General features: G+C 43.5%; 1 protein-coding gene across 2 annotated transcripts in view; it reads left to right on the top strand.

Annotated features, from left to right (window-relative positions):
- KIAA1551 (KIAA1551 ortholog) overlaps positions 1048-15925 on the top strand; it is a 28316-nt gene continuing 13438 nt past the window's right edge. The window contains exon 1 of one of the 2 annotated variants that reach the window (XM_021389060.1): positions 1048-1202. The gene's annotated coding sequence lies outside the window, so the exon portion shown is untranslated. The remainder of the gene's footprint in view (positions 1203-15925) is intronic. The other variant, XM_021389064.1, reaches the window with a different exon arrangement.

Here is a 15925-nt window from a genome sequence, read left to right as displayed (position 1 = left end):
TACACCACGACAGGAAGACAATTGTATAAAAGGACCGTATGCTAGTTCAAACCTCGCGGCAATTGGCGGAACATAGATTCCCTTGTCGCCCAGCGCTGCATTGCCTCTTTGTTCTTTGCTCATTATAATTAATAAATTTGATAATTGAAACCTCAAATCTTAGTCCATTATTCTATCAATAACAGTTTGATTCCACAAATCACAAGCTTGGAATACTTGAGCCACTGGGGAAAGGAGGAGGGTGAAAGCCGTCAGGAAGTAGGTACAAAAGGAGGCTGTTGTTCCATGGAGCTAAACGTCCAATAGCTGATAATAATCAATGATCGATTACCATCAGCTGGTATCCTTTATTGTATCTCAAGAGAGAATGGGGTTCACACCCAAAGCAGTTCTCTACCTTTTCTTCTGCGTGCATTATTTCCAAAAGTATTATGTATTCATTAGAATTCCATGAAGCCTAAGACATAGTCATACTTTTCCTCAAAATGTCCATCCCTTTTCCAGGAACCTTGTCTCTCCCCATTTTCTTTTGTCATATGGTTTCTTTCATCTGACTGAAGTTGAGTTGGTTGCACATCCTCAATTTGGTGGTCTCTTAGGCAACTTTTGGTCACAAAATGCAGATGTTCTTGCTCACTATAAATACTAGCTTGCCTTGTTCCTATTGTAGTTTTCCTTGCTCACTTCAAATTATTGGTATTTTTGGTATCTTGAGCCATCAGCTGTCCAGTACACTTAAGGCCTACGGTTATTGTGAGGCACAGTTCAACTCTCACTGTACTCTCCGATAATTTGAGAGACCCCACAGAGGTATGCCCAGCGGGCGGTCCCTTTGTTCGATAAAGGATTGAGCTCCTCTGTCTCCCCTTTAAAACGTTTATCTTTCCTATTTAAATGAGTTTTTCAGCACTCGGGGTAATCTTCCGAGACCCGAGCGGCCCGGAAGGACAACCGAAGCCGAGAATCGCCGAGTTCCCACTGCAGCACAGCGACCCGAGGAGGCCACCGAGGGGACTACGGCCCGCTCGTAGCCGCCTCCTCCTGCTCCGGCGCCGTCCCGCCCCGGGGCGGTCTCTGGCTCGGTGCGGCGGCTCTGCCTCCCGGCTGCGGAGGCCTCGCTCCGTCCGCCGAGGCCTGGGGCCCAACTGTCTCCGGCTCCGCTTCTACCTCCTCACGGAGCCACCGCCGCGGCGCCGGGTTCGGTGAGGACGGGCGGCGGCGGCGGGCAGGGCGGCAGTGGCGGTGAGGCCCGGCCTTCCTGCGCGGGGCCGGGCCCGGGCGGCGGGGCCCGTGGGGCTACGCGGGGCCGTGGAGCGCGGCGGGCCGGGCGGGAACGGGGCGCGGCGGGCCCCAAACAGCTTAGCGATCGTCTCGCAGGGACGGTTAGAATTGGTCCAGCGTCTGGCTGGAGGCTGGGCGAGCACAAGGAAGTCTGCAAGCTTGCTTTTCTGTTTGCCTCCTGAAGAACCCTCCTCCATCATCCCCTCAGGCAGAAGTTTGTTTAGCGGCTTTCTCTGCAGGATGTGCTAGTCCGGGAGACGGGAGGTAGATACGAGGAGGGGCAGCTGGGGGTTAGGGACAGGTTCTGCACCAGAGGGCAGTGCGCATGGAACAGGCTGCCTGGGGCGGTGGGCACGGCCCCAACTGCCAGAGTTCAAGGGGCACTGGGATACCGCTTTCAGACAGAGGGTTTGGATTTTCGGTGGTGCTATGTGGAGCCGGGGGTTGGACTCGGTGGTCTAGTGGGTCTCTTCCAACTTGGGGTGTTCCGTAACATCTGACATACTCCGTCTGCAAAGGCAAGGGGAAACGTGGAGAAAAGGCTGGTACCCTTACAGCGCTAACTCTGTGAGGTTTCTCTGTATGCTCCTGGAAGCCTCTAGATAGTGGTGAGAACTGAAGGCATCAACTAGAGCATGCGTTTCTGAAGCCCATAGGAATGCTGGGGATCATTTTTCCTAGAAGTTGTTATGCAGCTGCCTCTTTCTAGGAGCTCTGTGGTAATGCTGGGCTTTTTCCTGCTCTTAACTAGCCTCCTGGGAAGACTGAAAGTAAAAGAAAACAAACCCAACTCATAGTGCCTCCTGGTAAATATTTTCTAGCTCTTGCATCTCAGAACTGTGGGAAGAATAAAAGTTGTGGCGAGTAACAAATGCTTCTTTATCTCTTATCACCTGATGTTCTTGAGTTATCTAGCTAGTGTTAAAACATGTGGATAGTCATTCCTGGCAGAGAAAGCAAAGTGGTGTTAATGATCACTTTTAGGTTACTATACACAAAGTAAAATCCTTTACTCTCAGTACTCCTGCCAGTTTAGACATTCATCTGAGTAACAAAACAAAGCCTTAAAAACGAACAAAGTTGGTCCTAAAGCTATTTATCAGGAGCTGTCAATTCACTGTATTCATGCAGCTCACTGAAGCAAATTGTGGTACTTCAAAGGTAAAGAGCAGAAGGCAGTTTTTGCAGCTGGTACATTCAAGCTTGAACAGCAAACATAGAAAAAAATTTATATTTTTTCACAAAAACATGATCTGATGTTTCAATAGAAAAACATCACCATGTACTTTGTATCAAGAGTACTATGAAGTGTTTTGCTTTTCTGCTTGATGGTAGCTAGAGCTTCCTCTAGTTCATTGATCTGCCAGGATTTTAGAGAAGCTTTTATTTTGGCTCATTTTACTGCCTAATGGTTTTCCACTCTTCTCTCCCCTCCGCCTTCCTACCACTCTTCAGCTGCAGTGCTTGTAGATTCATAAAATGATTTTATCTGTTGGAAGCAATCCTTCAAACAGTGGCTTTTAAAAAGCCAGCAAGTTCTTTGCCTTAAATAGTTTCTACAAACATCTTCTGGTACTGAAATAATTTTTGTTTCTAAAATTTAAACTATTGCTTTTATATTTACCTTTTCTGTGAGGAAAAGCAATCAGATGGGGACTGTTGTGCCAGCTCAGTTTTCTCCAGTAGAGTGCCCACCTGAACTGCTTGCTGCAGCCTTCCAAACCACTACCTGGGTCCTGCTTTTGGCTGCAGACTGCAAACATGGGAAGTGGTCCCATAGATTGTGCTTAGTTTCATTTGTTGCAAACATAGCAACGTATCCATTTGTTGATGTGTATCTCTGTCTTGGTGATGGTGGCCTCTCCTGGTCTCAGTCAATACAGTAATTGACCTGCTTGACCTGTTGGTTTGATGTGGAATCCTTCTTCTCCTTGTTGATGACTAATAGTAAATAAGTGAGTACTAGAGGGAGATTAATATTCTCTGCCCCCTATTTTAAAAGGAACCAAGAGGGAAGGTAGAAGATGGCAAAATAGGAGTTAAGGGAGCAGAAGCCTGGGGAGAGACAGGTGCTATTCAGATGTCTTAATTCCTGTAATTGTTCATTTCCTCTTGCATTGTTAAGATCAATTATGAGGATTTGTGAAAAGCTGAAGAGTAGGCATGTATAACCTGCGGGCTGCGTGCAGTCCTGGATAACTGGTAATGTGGCCTCACAAGATTGTAAACTTTTAACGTTATTATGTGATTTTAGTGATATTTTTTTCATGAATTGACTGTGCGTAGCCTGAGCATGGACTGCATAGGTGACAGTGGAGCGGGGGACATGGTGCTAACTCCTCTTCTTGCACCTGTGACACATACTCAGTCCAATCAAAACTGGCCTGTATTATGTCTTAAATTCCCTTGTGCCACTTGGTGACTGAAATGCAGTGATTGCCGATAATTAGATTTCAACCTACCATGCATGTGTATGCTTATGAATGTAAGAAACACTAAGAATCAATAATTCCTTGTCAGGCAATGATCTTTGCAAAGCAGCAGAAGTTGTTCATTACTGCAGTAATGGGCACACACCCCCTTATGGCAAGGGAAAAATCGCCTGCCTTACCACTGAAATCCACTCCATTCAATACCATCACTCGGTGCAGGTGATACCTCTCCTGTTGCTCATTGCTTGAGCGCATCAGGCTCACGATCTTCCTGACGTGTTTGCTAAAATATTTTTCCATATACAATTTATCACCCACCTGTTGTTCTTTCATCTCCCAAGGGGAACAAGAGAACAATGCATACTAGGCCCACTCCTTGTTTCCTGTTTTGCAAGGAGAACATGAAGACAATGCATATTGAATCCACCTGCAGTTCCCCCTTTGTCAAGGGGAACAGGAGGACGATGAATGCTTGACTCTCCCTCTCCATCACCTTAGCTAGACTCGATTCCTTCCCACCTGGTCTAGGTGTTTTGACAACCAAGCTACTTGGCAAACTCCCTCTACCCTGTACAAAGCTATGCTTCAATGATTCGTTGTGAACAGCAACCATTGCAGCCACTTTGTAAGAAGGTTCAGCAGAAGCCTATACCTTTGTGTTAGAATTGTTCTACTGCAAAAACACAGTCTACTTCTCACATGAAGTTGTGTGGTTTTTGTTGTTAAGCAAACACAAATGTTTTCTTATTTAATTATTATGCATGTGCTTGAGTTATTTGGTAAAGTGATTTAATAAGTTAACATGTTCACTGCAGAAGAAATATCCAGAATACTTCTGTAATGCTGACAAACTTTGTAATTTTCAGCATCTCAAAAAGCTCACAAAAGGTGCTAAATAATGTGCATTATGTTTTTTTTTCATTGGATTTGATTGCACATTTCAGCGAGTCAAACATGCATCTTTGAGATGAAAATCGATTTATTTGTGCTATATTTCAAACCATAGCAGTGGTTGAAATGAAGCTTAAATTATGGCAAAGCTGTAGTTATGGCAAATAATGTTATGCTTTCTTATACGCTGGCTAAACACAGTCCTGTGAGCAGCAAGAAATGTACAGCCATGCTTTTCCTTTTGATACAGGAATTTGAGAATAGGTTTCAAAATTAAAAAAAAAAAATAATCATCAATGTTGTGGTTTGTTTGTGACTCCATTTTCAGTGGACATGAATATGTTATCTGTGAGTTTTCAAATGGAAGGTGTAGAGTTACAATTTGATGGTCAACTCAAATAAAAATTGGATCATATCTCTTTACCAGACCTGTCTTACCAGAGAGGGATATCCCTCACTTCACGATCACTCCTTATTCATGTCATCACTTTGTGGTAGTATGTACATTTGTGAACAACTGTTTTCAAAGATGAAGCACGGGAAAAGTAAAATTTCATTAAAGAGAAACTAAAAATCTCTGAGCACCTTGAGAACTTGGTCCAAATTGCAGCCAATTCCGTCAAACCAGGCATGGATATATTAGTTTCACAGAAGCAATGTATTGTGTTCAAATGGATTCCCATGGCCACGCTGAAGGAATTTGGGCCGTGCCCAGACTGACGACTCTGATGGCTGAATTAGTGAACAGTGCAGCTTATTAAAGCAACGGGGCAGAGATTCTTTTGGATTGCTGGTGATAAATGCGCTGTCTGCAAAGCTTTTGAGGTTAACCAAGGAATAATACAACCTGGCCACAAGCAGATTCAGTTATAAAAACAACGCTATGGAGATTTCTGAGTTTCCTGGGGAAGCTCTCTGTATAACTGAGTGTGTGACTCTTACCCAGTAGGCGTCCCTGTGTGGGGAGTGAGAAGCTCAGGCCATCAACTGATCTCAGAAGTCACAGGTATTCTCCCAACTTGTCTGTGATAGTACCTTCCGTGACACTCCCCTCATCTTAAGCCATTTTTATACTATTTCTTATTTTTCAGGTGGAGCTTGAGGAGCTGTAGTCATACACACCTTTGATTATGAATGGCAAACAATTCTGTCACCTCACTTTTAAAGGTATAGGACAAAAAATTTAGAATGTAGGGGTGGTCATAGCTTGGAGGCAGGTAGGTTTTGGGTGGCAGTGTTTTGGTATTATAATGAGGTTACGCTGAGCAAAGTTCACCAAAAGGGTGGTATTTTGTCAAAGAATGACAGACTGTTGGCCCAGGGTAGCAAATGTGCAGCTTTTCAGTACCTTAGTACCACCAAGTTCCCATCCTGGCATTGCTCCTCGAAGAGTCAGAACATCAGGTTCTCCTCATGTTGCCAACACCAAGGGTTGCCAAAGGACCTAGTATGGATCACAGAACTTGACTACCGCCCTCTGTGCCATTTAGTGGATTCCGTACGTACCAACTGCTTCTGTACCTCTGTGAACAGTGCTGTACCTTAATTTCTAAATCTCTGTAGCAATTATTCCCCAGCTACTAGAACTGTTTCTGTTTTTCACAGTTTTTCAAAGGACTGCAGTACTTTCCTACTGCTGACAGGGAGTGGGTTTTTGCTTTTTCTTTCACTTGATTGATAGACACTGTTCTAGAACTCTATTATTTATGACTCACATAGTTAAGCAGACGCGAGTTATCAACAGTCTCAGAATTGCAGAGAGCAATGAAAGTGTAAAACAACTGAAAAGGCAGTGAGGTTTATTACTTGGGGGTACTGCAAGAAAGACCATTTATTAAGTGGAATAGTTGACAGTCATGTAAATTACAGCATATGGCAAGCTTTACAAATGAGTAGGGAGGAAAGATATTGTCATGGCTATACTTACTCCTTATTCAAGATCATTCCTGTGATCTTAAAACTCATAAGGTGCCTCACTGCTTGTATAAATGGTCTGCATAAATTGCAGGTATGCCAAAGAGCATGTTATGTGCTTTTGAAAGGTTAGTATTGTTTGACTGAAATTCAATTAACTTATCCCGTATGTTGATTACGAACTTTTCTCCAATTAGCGGTCGTTAGATGTTGAATGATTTCAGAGCAGTACTTCAAAATGGAGTTGCCTGCAGCTACTGGAGGTGCAAGGCTGTTCTTTGGATGTGCCTTGGAAGTTGGAAAGCTTTCAGAGTTCAAAGCACGTTTCAAGGTTGCTGTCATACAGTGTGATGCTATGTAGGAGTCTGCAACTGTGCCGTGGGAGTGTAGGCATTTTCTACAAAGTGTTATTCCGCCCATGTTTTTTCATGCTTTATCATTAGCTGACCTCTTTCATCACAGTAAGAATTACAACTAGAAGAGCACGAGCTATAGATGTATGGTAATATAAGTATACATTTCAATTATAAACATGATCTGTACTGTGAGGCAAGGACTTTCCTGTTTAAAGAGTCTGATACTACCGTTAGAAAATCTTTTACTTGTAGGTTTCTGAATAGACTAGTAAGAAATGTTAATTCATCCGGTGAATCTGATCTCTGTTACTAATGCCTTTTCCTGCAAATCTTCTGATTGTTGTATTAAAAATTGCTTTCTCACGCTTAATGCTATTAGTCAGGAATGAACATACTTTTCCCCTGAGGAGCGTAAGCAATAAGTGGTTGGGTTTGCGCCTGTTCTCAGCAGTGACCTCTTTGGCAGCGTTTGTGTGTTGCTTGGTGTTGTGGAGAGCTAGAATTTTAAAACTCCTTTTGAACCACGGCTGTTCCAAATGCCTGGAGTCCATGGTGCTTGCAGAAAATTTTCTTGGAGAATAATCCTGTTGAGCTCGGTTTAGATGCTTCTGAGGTACTGGGGCCTGAAGAATAGGCCCTGAACCAAAGCTGACCTCTAGACGAACCTCAAAACCAAACACTATACCACACATGCAATGCAATATTTATTTATTTTGCTGTTTTAATATGAATATATATTTTGATGTCAATTTATAAAGGTCTGATGTAATGCTTGTTGTGTAACAGTAACCGATAGTGGATCTTTCTTTATTTAGGGGCATGTTGCAAGGCCATGAAACCAGACATCTGACATTGTTGAGAAATATGTGGTTAAAGCCCAAATCAGTAGGGAAACTCCCTCGGTTCCTCTTTGAGCCCGGCCAGGCTTTGGGTGGAATCCAAAAGGAGGATGAAATCTGATGTTTCTGCACTTGAAGTTATGTAAGCATGGTTTTTCAGTTATATAAAAGCTGGACTCCCTTACAGTGACTTTAGAGACCTCACCTATGAGTGGATGTGCTGCATAGGACCTCCCAGTTGCTGGGAACGGTTCTCCAAATCCTCGCTGTAACCGGGGCTCCCCAGGGACTGCAGATGTGGATGCTGGTAAAATATTAGGGCAGCTGATGATGCATCTTTCTTAATCACTGTAGTTAATCTTATGTAGTAATGATTAGGTGCATTACCTTGTTTTATTTTATTCTTGCTGTATTATTTCACTTATTATTTTATTGCTTTAAACATGAGTAAAGATAAATGCACTTCTTTAACTTGGTGTCTGTGTCCTTTGTGCTGACTCCATCTCTTGGCAAAACAGCTTGTTAGGACAAAAGTAGATTTTGCTGTATCTAACTATTCCATTGCTGTATGGTACAGCATTTATCTATTATCTTGTTCTTGGTGAGAAGAATGGTCTATTTCTTGCTTCCCTTCTGACTGACCATAATGCCCATGACTATTGAGGCAGTGTTATGAGGTGTGATTCTGTAGCATCTGGATGAATGTAAGAATGTTTATTTTGACAGGATTGTCTGATCAGGGACCTTGTCAAGCGGGACTAGAAAGGAAACGGGGAAGCAAGAAACAAAACGTAGACACAATCCTGACAGACAAGCGTAAGGGGAACAGACCAGCTATCAGAAAACTGTTGGCAGAGCCAGGCTAGGCTTCTTCATGGATAAGAATGCAGACCTGGGAGCTCTGGATGTGGGAGGAGGAAGAGGATGATGGATCTATGCCATCTGATAAAGGATGTGCAGGAACTGGGGAGGATGAATGAGAAGGATAGGTAGAAGGTGGCAGTGGAATAATTGCTAGACTTGGAAATTAAAGTTGCAGCATTGTTCATGCATTAAGGAAAGCTACAAAAGCAGAGTGTGACTGGTATGCAAGAAATCCATTCCGCAGAATTTCCCTAGGCGATATCAGATGCTGGCAACGTCAGGAGGGCTTGATGTGCTGACTTGAAGAGAATCGGCATGAAGGGTGGAGCAGAGTGGAGACACTGTGTCCAGGCTCTGTGGTACCACTGCCAGGATGGGAACTTGATGGTACTGCAGAACTGATAAGCCACGTATTTATTACCCTGAGCCAATAGTCTGTCATTCTTTGACAAAATACCATAGTTTGGGTGAACTTTGCTAGTTATAACTTCTTCATAACACAAAAACACGTCTCCTTCCCGAAAGCTACTTGCCTCCAAGGTGTGACCACCCCTCAGTGAGCTCACGCTCTGAATTTTTTAGTCTGTACCTTTAAAAGCAAAGTTACATAATTTTAAACCATTCATAACAAAGGTATGTATTACTGGAGTCCCTCAAAGTCACGTTAGGGCCGTGAAGATGATCAGAGGGCTGGAGCACCTTTCCTGTGAAGACAGGCTGAAGGAGCTGGGTTTGTTCAGTCTGGATAACAGAAGGCTGCGAGAAGACCTCATTCATTACTGTCTTCCAGTATTTAAAGGGAGATTATAGACAGGAGAGAAATCAGCTTTTTACACTGGTTGACAGTGATATAACAAAGGGGAATGGTTTTAAATTAAAGGAGGGAAGATTTAGATTAGATCTTGGGGGAAATTTTTCTCTGAGCCAAGTGGTGAGGTGCTGGAACAGGTTGCCCAGAGAGGCTGTGGGTGCCCCGTGCTGGAGGTGTTCCAAGGCCCAGTTGCATGGAGCCCTCGGAAGTCTGATCTAGTACTTGATCTAGTGGTTGGCAGCCCTGCCTGTGGGGGGGAGGGGGGAATTGGAGCCTTATGATCCCTGAGGTCCCTTCCAGTCCATGCCATTCTGTGATTCTACGAAGGTCCACCTGTATAATAGGAAATAGTGTAAAAAAAGAGAGGGGTATGTCAGGGAAGACACCTTTGGATGTTAAGCACGGACGACTTCTGGGAGCAATGGATGAGTTGAGCCTCTTATTTCCTCCCCATAGAGATGCATACTGGGTAAGATTCACATACTTGGTCATACTGAGTGCTTTCCTGGGGAACTTAAAGATCTCTATAGAGCTGTTCTTATGACCAAATGCGCTTGTGGCCAGGCCATATTATTAATGTTCACGGTTAACCTCACATGCTTCGCAGTACATTTATCACTAGCAATCCAAAAGGACCTGCAATCTCTTGCTTAAATAAACTTCACTGTTAACTAATCTAACTGTGAGTTTTCTCTTTGGGTGTGGACGAATTCCCTGAGGTTGGTTCTGAGAGCCCTTTTGGGTGCCGCTAGACGCATTGGGCAGAGTGCTATTTGTGAATCTGTAATTTTGATAGTTCATATATAACCAGACTTCTAGTGCTGGATTGGGCATCACTCATCCGCCTCCAGCCTGCCTGATACATAAGGACAAGCTGGAACACAAGGGGGTTTATTTTCTGCCAGATTACGTAGTCGTTTAATGCAATGGGGCATAAAGAGGGCCACTGTCTGGTCAGGACGTCTGTCTGACTGAGCTCAGCTTGTCCTGTCTTCTTAGAAATCCTTTCTTAACTCTCACTCTCTATCCCTGGCATGTGCGTGATGTCAGGAAAATTTCTTGCTCAAATAGGCTTGCTTGATTATCCCAAAGAGAGACAGAAGAGAGTCTTTAGCTTTCTTTATTCAAGTAGAGTCCATTAGGGCATACTCCTGGGGAGTTCCTCAACTTGCTAGATGTCACAGCCTCTTTTTATCTCTGTACTCCAATGCTATAGTGAGCCCTCCCGCTTTTCCCATTAGTTAAGGTACTTGGGGACAACATTCTCAGTTCACATACCACACACTCATCCCCCCCAGTAGGTACCACCCTTTGTTTCCTTTGTTTATACATACTTGATAGCTGTGGGGCTGTGTATGTCTGTGGAGGAGATGCCTTCCCCAGACGTGGTGTGTGTGGATAGAACTTGCCTGCTTGGAGCTAGACTAGCAGGGGGCATTGGTCCAGGTAGGGGAATGGGATAGACAGAGGGTCTGTGCTGGTGTTTGGGGGTGTAGAGGAACTGTTTGGTTGCGGCTTGAATGGTGATTGAGCACCTGGTGAAGAAATGTGGCTGGCCTAGGGAGCACAGGCAAATTGTTTGCACCTGTACTCCCCACAAGACCAGAAGGGGTAGATCAAGGGTGGAGCTACCCACCCTGGGCTCGTATAAAGCCCAGCCACTGAAAGGAGAGCATCTCTTGAGCCTAGGTTGTTCTGTGAGAAGGAGTGCTGTGTAGCCAGAGAGCTCCTTCACCAGTTAGGTGGGTTCTATTCTTCTTTCTGTATAAGACTGTTGCTTGTTTGTGAGTACTTTGCCTGGTATCACCAAGATACAGCTGGGGGCTCCAGGCTGGGCCCTACCCTCACAGCTTGAGATACGCCCCCCCAGAGCTGCTGGAGATGGTGGTCCTTAAAAAGCACTTGGAATGTGTTACAGGCTAATGGTATGATTTGAAGAGGATAGTTCTGACAAGTGACTTGAAAAGGATAACTGCTGCTCCTTCATCTGAGAAATGTCATCTGGGTGGTGGTGGTGGTTGTTTTTTTTAAGGGATAGGGGAATGCTAACAAAATGACTTGGAAGTAACATCAGATAATACTGAATAAAGTCAGATTAAAAGTCCTGATGGATGGAGGATGTTAAGAATTCAAAGGGAGACGGGGAGAAAGAATCTAATTCAGTGTGTGTGTAGCGGAAATGCTGAGTCATGGCCTGAACCAGTGATTGAGCATCTGTTAGGAAGGCAGGACCAACCCAGGGGAGCTCAGGTGCAAGCAATGTACCTGAGTGACCAGAAGGGGTGGAGCCAGGATCCACCTCTTCCCAGACCTCACTTAAGGGTTGGCAGTGGAGGCAAGGGTATCTTGGTGGAGATCTCTGTCTACCTGAGCCTTTCTGAAGGTAAGTAGGTAAGCTGAAAATACTTGCTCCCAAGCCAAGTCTTCAGCCAGAAAACATTCTCGGGCCTTCCCATTCAAAAGCAAACAGCTTCTGGCTCTGTCCGAAGGAATGCTTTCAAATGTAATACTGTCCACGAAGGGTTGCTGTTGATCTCTCATGTTGATTTGAGACAGTGCATTCCTTATAAGTCTTAGACAATCTTGTACCACAAGAACAGTACTGCCAAGCTGCTCTAATCTTGCTAGTCTACTGAATGTCAAGCGAGTACTGAATTCCTGGTAAATGCTTTCCATTAACTGAGAATGGCTGCTGTAAGTCTAGAAGCATGAATGGGGACATGAAGGTGTGTGGTCCTGCAGGTGAACATTGTCCTTTCAGTTCTTGGAGCTTGTGCTGAACTCTCGCCAGGATAGGTGAGAAAAAACTGAAATTGGAATGGCTGGTGTTGAAATGAACGAGTTATTTTGGGTTTTCGTCCAGTTATTTGAGAAGTAGACTGTTTTTGCAGTAGAACAGTTCTAACACGAAGGTATAGACTTCTGCTGAACTTTCTTACAAAATGGCTGCAAGGGTTGTTGTTCACAACGAATCATTGAAGCATAGCTTTGTACAGGGTAGAGGGAGTTTGCCAAGTAGCTTGGTTGTCAAAACACCTAGACCAGGTGGGAAGGAATCGAGTCTAGCTAAGGTGATGGAGAGGGAGAGTCAAGCATTCATTGTCCTCCTGTTCCCCTTGACAAAGGGGGAACTGCAGGTGGATTCAATATGCATTGTCTTCATGTTCTCCTTGCAAAACAGGAAACAAGGAGTGGGCCTAGTATGCATTGTTCTCTTGTTCCCCTTGAGAGATGAAAGAACAACAGGCAGGTGATAAATTGTATATGGAAAAATATTTTAGCAAACACGTCAGGAAGATCGTGAGCCTGATGCGCTCAAGCAATGAGCAACAGGAGAGGTATCACCTGCACCGAGTGATGGTATTGAATGGAGTGGATTTCAGTGGTAAGGCAGGCGATTTTTTCCCTTGCCATAAGGGGGTGTGTGCCCATTACTGCAGTAATGAACAACTTCTGCTGCTTTGCAAAGATCATTGCCTGACAAGGAATTATTGATTCTTAGTGTTTCTTACAGTTAGAGAAAGCTCTTTATAATGAATAAGAACTTGCAAATATTGTGAATGGCTTGATTACGCTGCCTTACTGCTTCACTGCATGATATGTGGAAATAATGGAATTGAATGGAATAATTTCCTGTACTGAGATGTATAATGGAATGGGCAGCGGAACAGAAAATTTTCTACTGAAGCAGAACCAAGTTTTCTTCTGCTGGAGTTATGAGATGAAAGAGTTACTTGCAGAAGAAAACTTAATAGCCTAGTGGTTCCAGAATGTCAGTGTTGCACCAACGGGCCTAACAGAGCATAAAGTAGTGGATGAAATTACAGTTGAGGGATATAGTAACAGCACAAACCTCAAGATGGTGAAGTTTCCTTACTTCTTATTGCTCTCCATCAGTTTTCCACCTCTCTATCAAAAACATAATGACTGAGTAAACTTTACAAACCAAAGGTATGTTTGTGTGGGGTTGCTCAAGCTCCACCTGAAAGTAAGGAAATAGTATAAAAAAAGGGGAGAAATGGGAGGGAAGATAGCATTGCTGACTTCTGTTATCAGTCAGTGGGCTGAGTCTTTTTCTGCTCCCGTAACAACACCTATTGGGAAAGATTTGCTCACTCAGTTATACCAAGTGCTTCCCTTGGAAATCTCTACAGAGTTATTCTGTTAGTTTAACACATTGATGGTCAGCTGTACTATTCACGTTATTGTTATTTACACATGCTCTGCAAGTCGTGTATTTATCACCCACAGTTCAGAAGAATTTTGTTTCAGAAACTCCCTTCCCTGCAGCTTGTGGCTACCTCTCAAGTTTCTCCTGGGTGCATCCTACCACTAGGGCAACTGTGTGGTGCTCTTAATACTCCAGAATATCTTCAAGGCTTCTAACATGGGTGTTGGTGGGAATCTTATCAATTGCATACAGAATGTCCCACTAGATTTGAGATAATCCTTTCTGTTGGAATGACAACATGAGCCTTCAGCTACACTGAAATGGAACTCAGTATTTCTAAAACAAATAGGCAGAATAACTTTCTCTTCATATTTTTTTTTCATATTTCTTTCTGACTTCCTGTAATCAAAATAGCAAAGGAAAGGGAAGAGCTACTTCCTTACATAAACAATCTGGTGCCCACAAGCAGAGCAAGCTTCTGAAACAGTCAGGGTCAGTGACAATGCTTTGTGCTGCACCCTTCTTGTGAGAGGTAGATTGTGTTTTTGCAGAGGAAATTTCCAGTATTCTCTATATGTAGTATGGGCTCTTACTGAACTTATAACCTTCTGATGAAACAGTTGTTCTGTGTGTAGTGTAGGCCCTTACTGAACTTATAACCTGCTGATGAAACAGTTAAAAGCTGATGAACAGGGTGAAGTTGAGGATGGGATGTTCTGTCTCAGAAGATAAGGAAGATATGCAGGATGGGGAGAGCCTAGGACAGTATGGGGAGAGTCAAGTACAGGACAGAACAGATGTACCAACTTTGAAGTATTGCCTCCCTACCAAAATGCAAACAAGACAAATATGCTGACTTTGAAATATCTTCTCCTCCTATCAAGGTACAAAGCAGAGTGGATGTGCTAATTCTGAAATGTTGGAGATATTTCAAAGTACAAAGCATACCAAAAGACAACAGTTTGGTAGTAGTCCTTATATGGAGATGTATCATAGCAACAGTGTTGGGAAGATTGTGAGCCTGAGACGCTTGACCAATGAGCGCCAGGAGAGTGTCCACCTGTGTCAGGTCTAGGGTATTTAATGGATGAATTTACTGACTAGGCGTGCAATTTCTCCCTTGCCAATAGAGGGTGTGTGCCCATTATTGCAATAATGAATAAACTTTACTGCTATCACTAAGATCTTTGAGCAGAAATCTTTGATTTTGAGTGTTTCTAACATTCTGACACCAGAGCGCGAGGGTAGCTTGGCTGAGTTACAGATGGGGTTGTAGTAACAGATATAAGAACAACAGCTTTAGAGACATAAATGTGCATCTCAAAATGAAGTTACAGTAACAATAAATTGATAGCACAATTGTTTAGGTTGAAAGGAAATCCTATTTGACTATTGTTTTGAGTATGTGACTAACAAATATCAATCAGTGGTACAATTATCTGGATCAAAATGAGAGTAAATCCAGTAGTGCTGGGTTAAACTTCATTTGATAAATCCAGCTTAAGCTAGAATTTAATACTAAGGCATGCAAAGACTTGCGTAAGCCCAGTTGCCAAGCCACATCTTTTCCAGGTTCTGTACTGAAGGCTTGAGGAGTCTATGTTAGCATGAGTAGCTGCTTTCTGACCCTGTGTGTATAATTTGAGGGAATGAGTTGGGATGCCTTGGTTACAGTGTGGTGGACATAATGAAAGATAACATTCCTACTTTCTTTAGTAGCTGTTGCATAAATTTGCCTTAGAGTAGTTGACAAGGAAATAACACCTATGCCAAGTACCCTTATCTGTAATGCCTACTAATTATTGTTCTGAAGTTGCATAATTTTGTCTTGCAATAGTTGATTAATTGTTGTTAGAAAGCTCAATAAACTATTTTGTATTGTTCCTCTGAAGCATTGCCTGACTACATTGCAGAAACGATCCCTGTCAAGCAGGGAGTGCACTATTTGAAGGATTCCGAAGACTCTCCCTCCTTGCAGTCCACCAAGTGGGAGGAGACATCTGCTCTAGTGATGCATTTAGTGTTTAGCCAAAATAGGTACGCTAATGTCAAGTTAGTGGTTTAGTTACTGCCACTTCTGATTATAGAACTGGTAAATATTTACTCTGGTTTGTCAATTCAGTTACTGTTCGTTCTTGGCACAGAATCATAGAATCATAGAATGGCCTCGGTTGAAAAGGACCTCAAAGATCATCTAGTCTCAACCCCCCTGCTGAGTGCAGGGTTGCCAACCACTAGACCAGGCTGTCCAGAGCCACATCCAGCCTGGCCTTGAATACCTCCAGGGATGGGGCATCCACAACCTCCTTGGCCAATCTGTTCCAGTGCATCACCACCCTCTGTGTGGAAAAACTTCCTCCTAATAC

The sequence above is a fragment of the Numida meleagris genome, chromosome 1 (assembly GCF_002078875.1).
Source record: "Numida meleagris isolate 19003 breed g44 Domestic line chromosome 1, NumMel1.0, whole genome shotgun sequence".
NCBI classification, from domain to species: domain Eukaryota; kingdom Metazoa; phylum Chordata; class Aves; order Galliformes; family Numididae; genus Numida; species Numida meleagris.
Note: the sequence above shows the minus strand (reverse complement) of the source record. Positions and strands in the feature narration are given on the sequence as shown.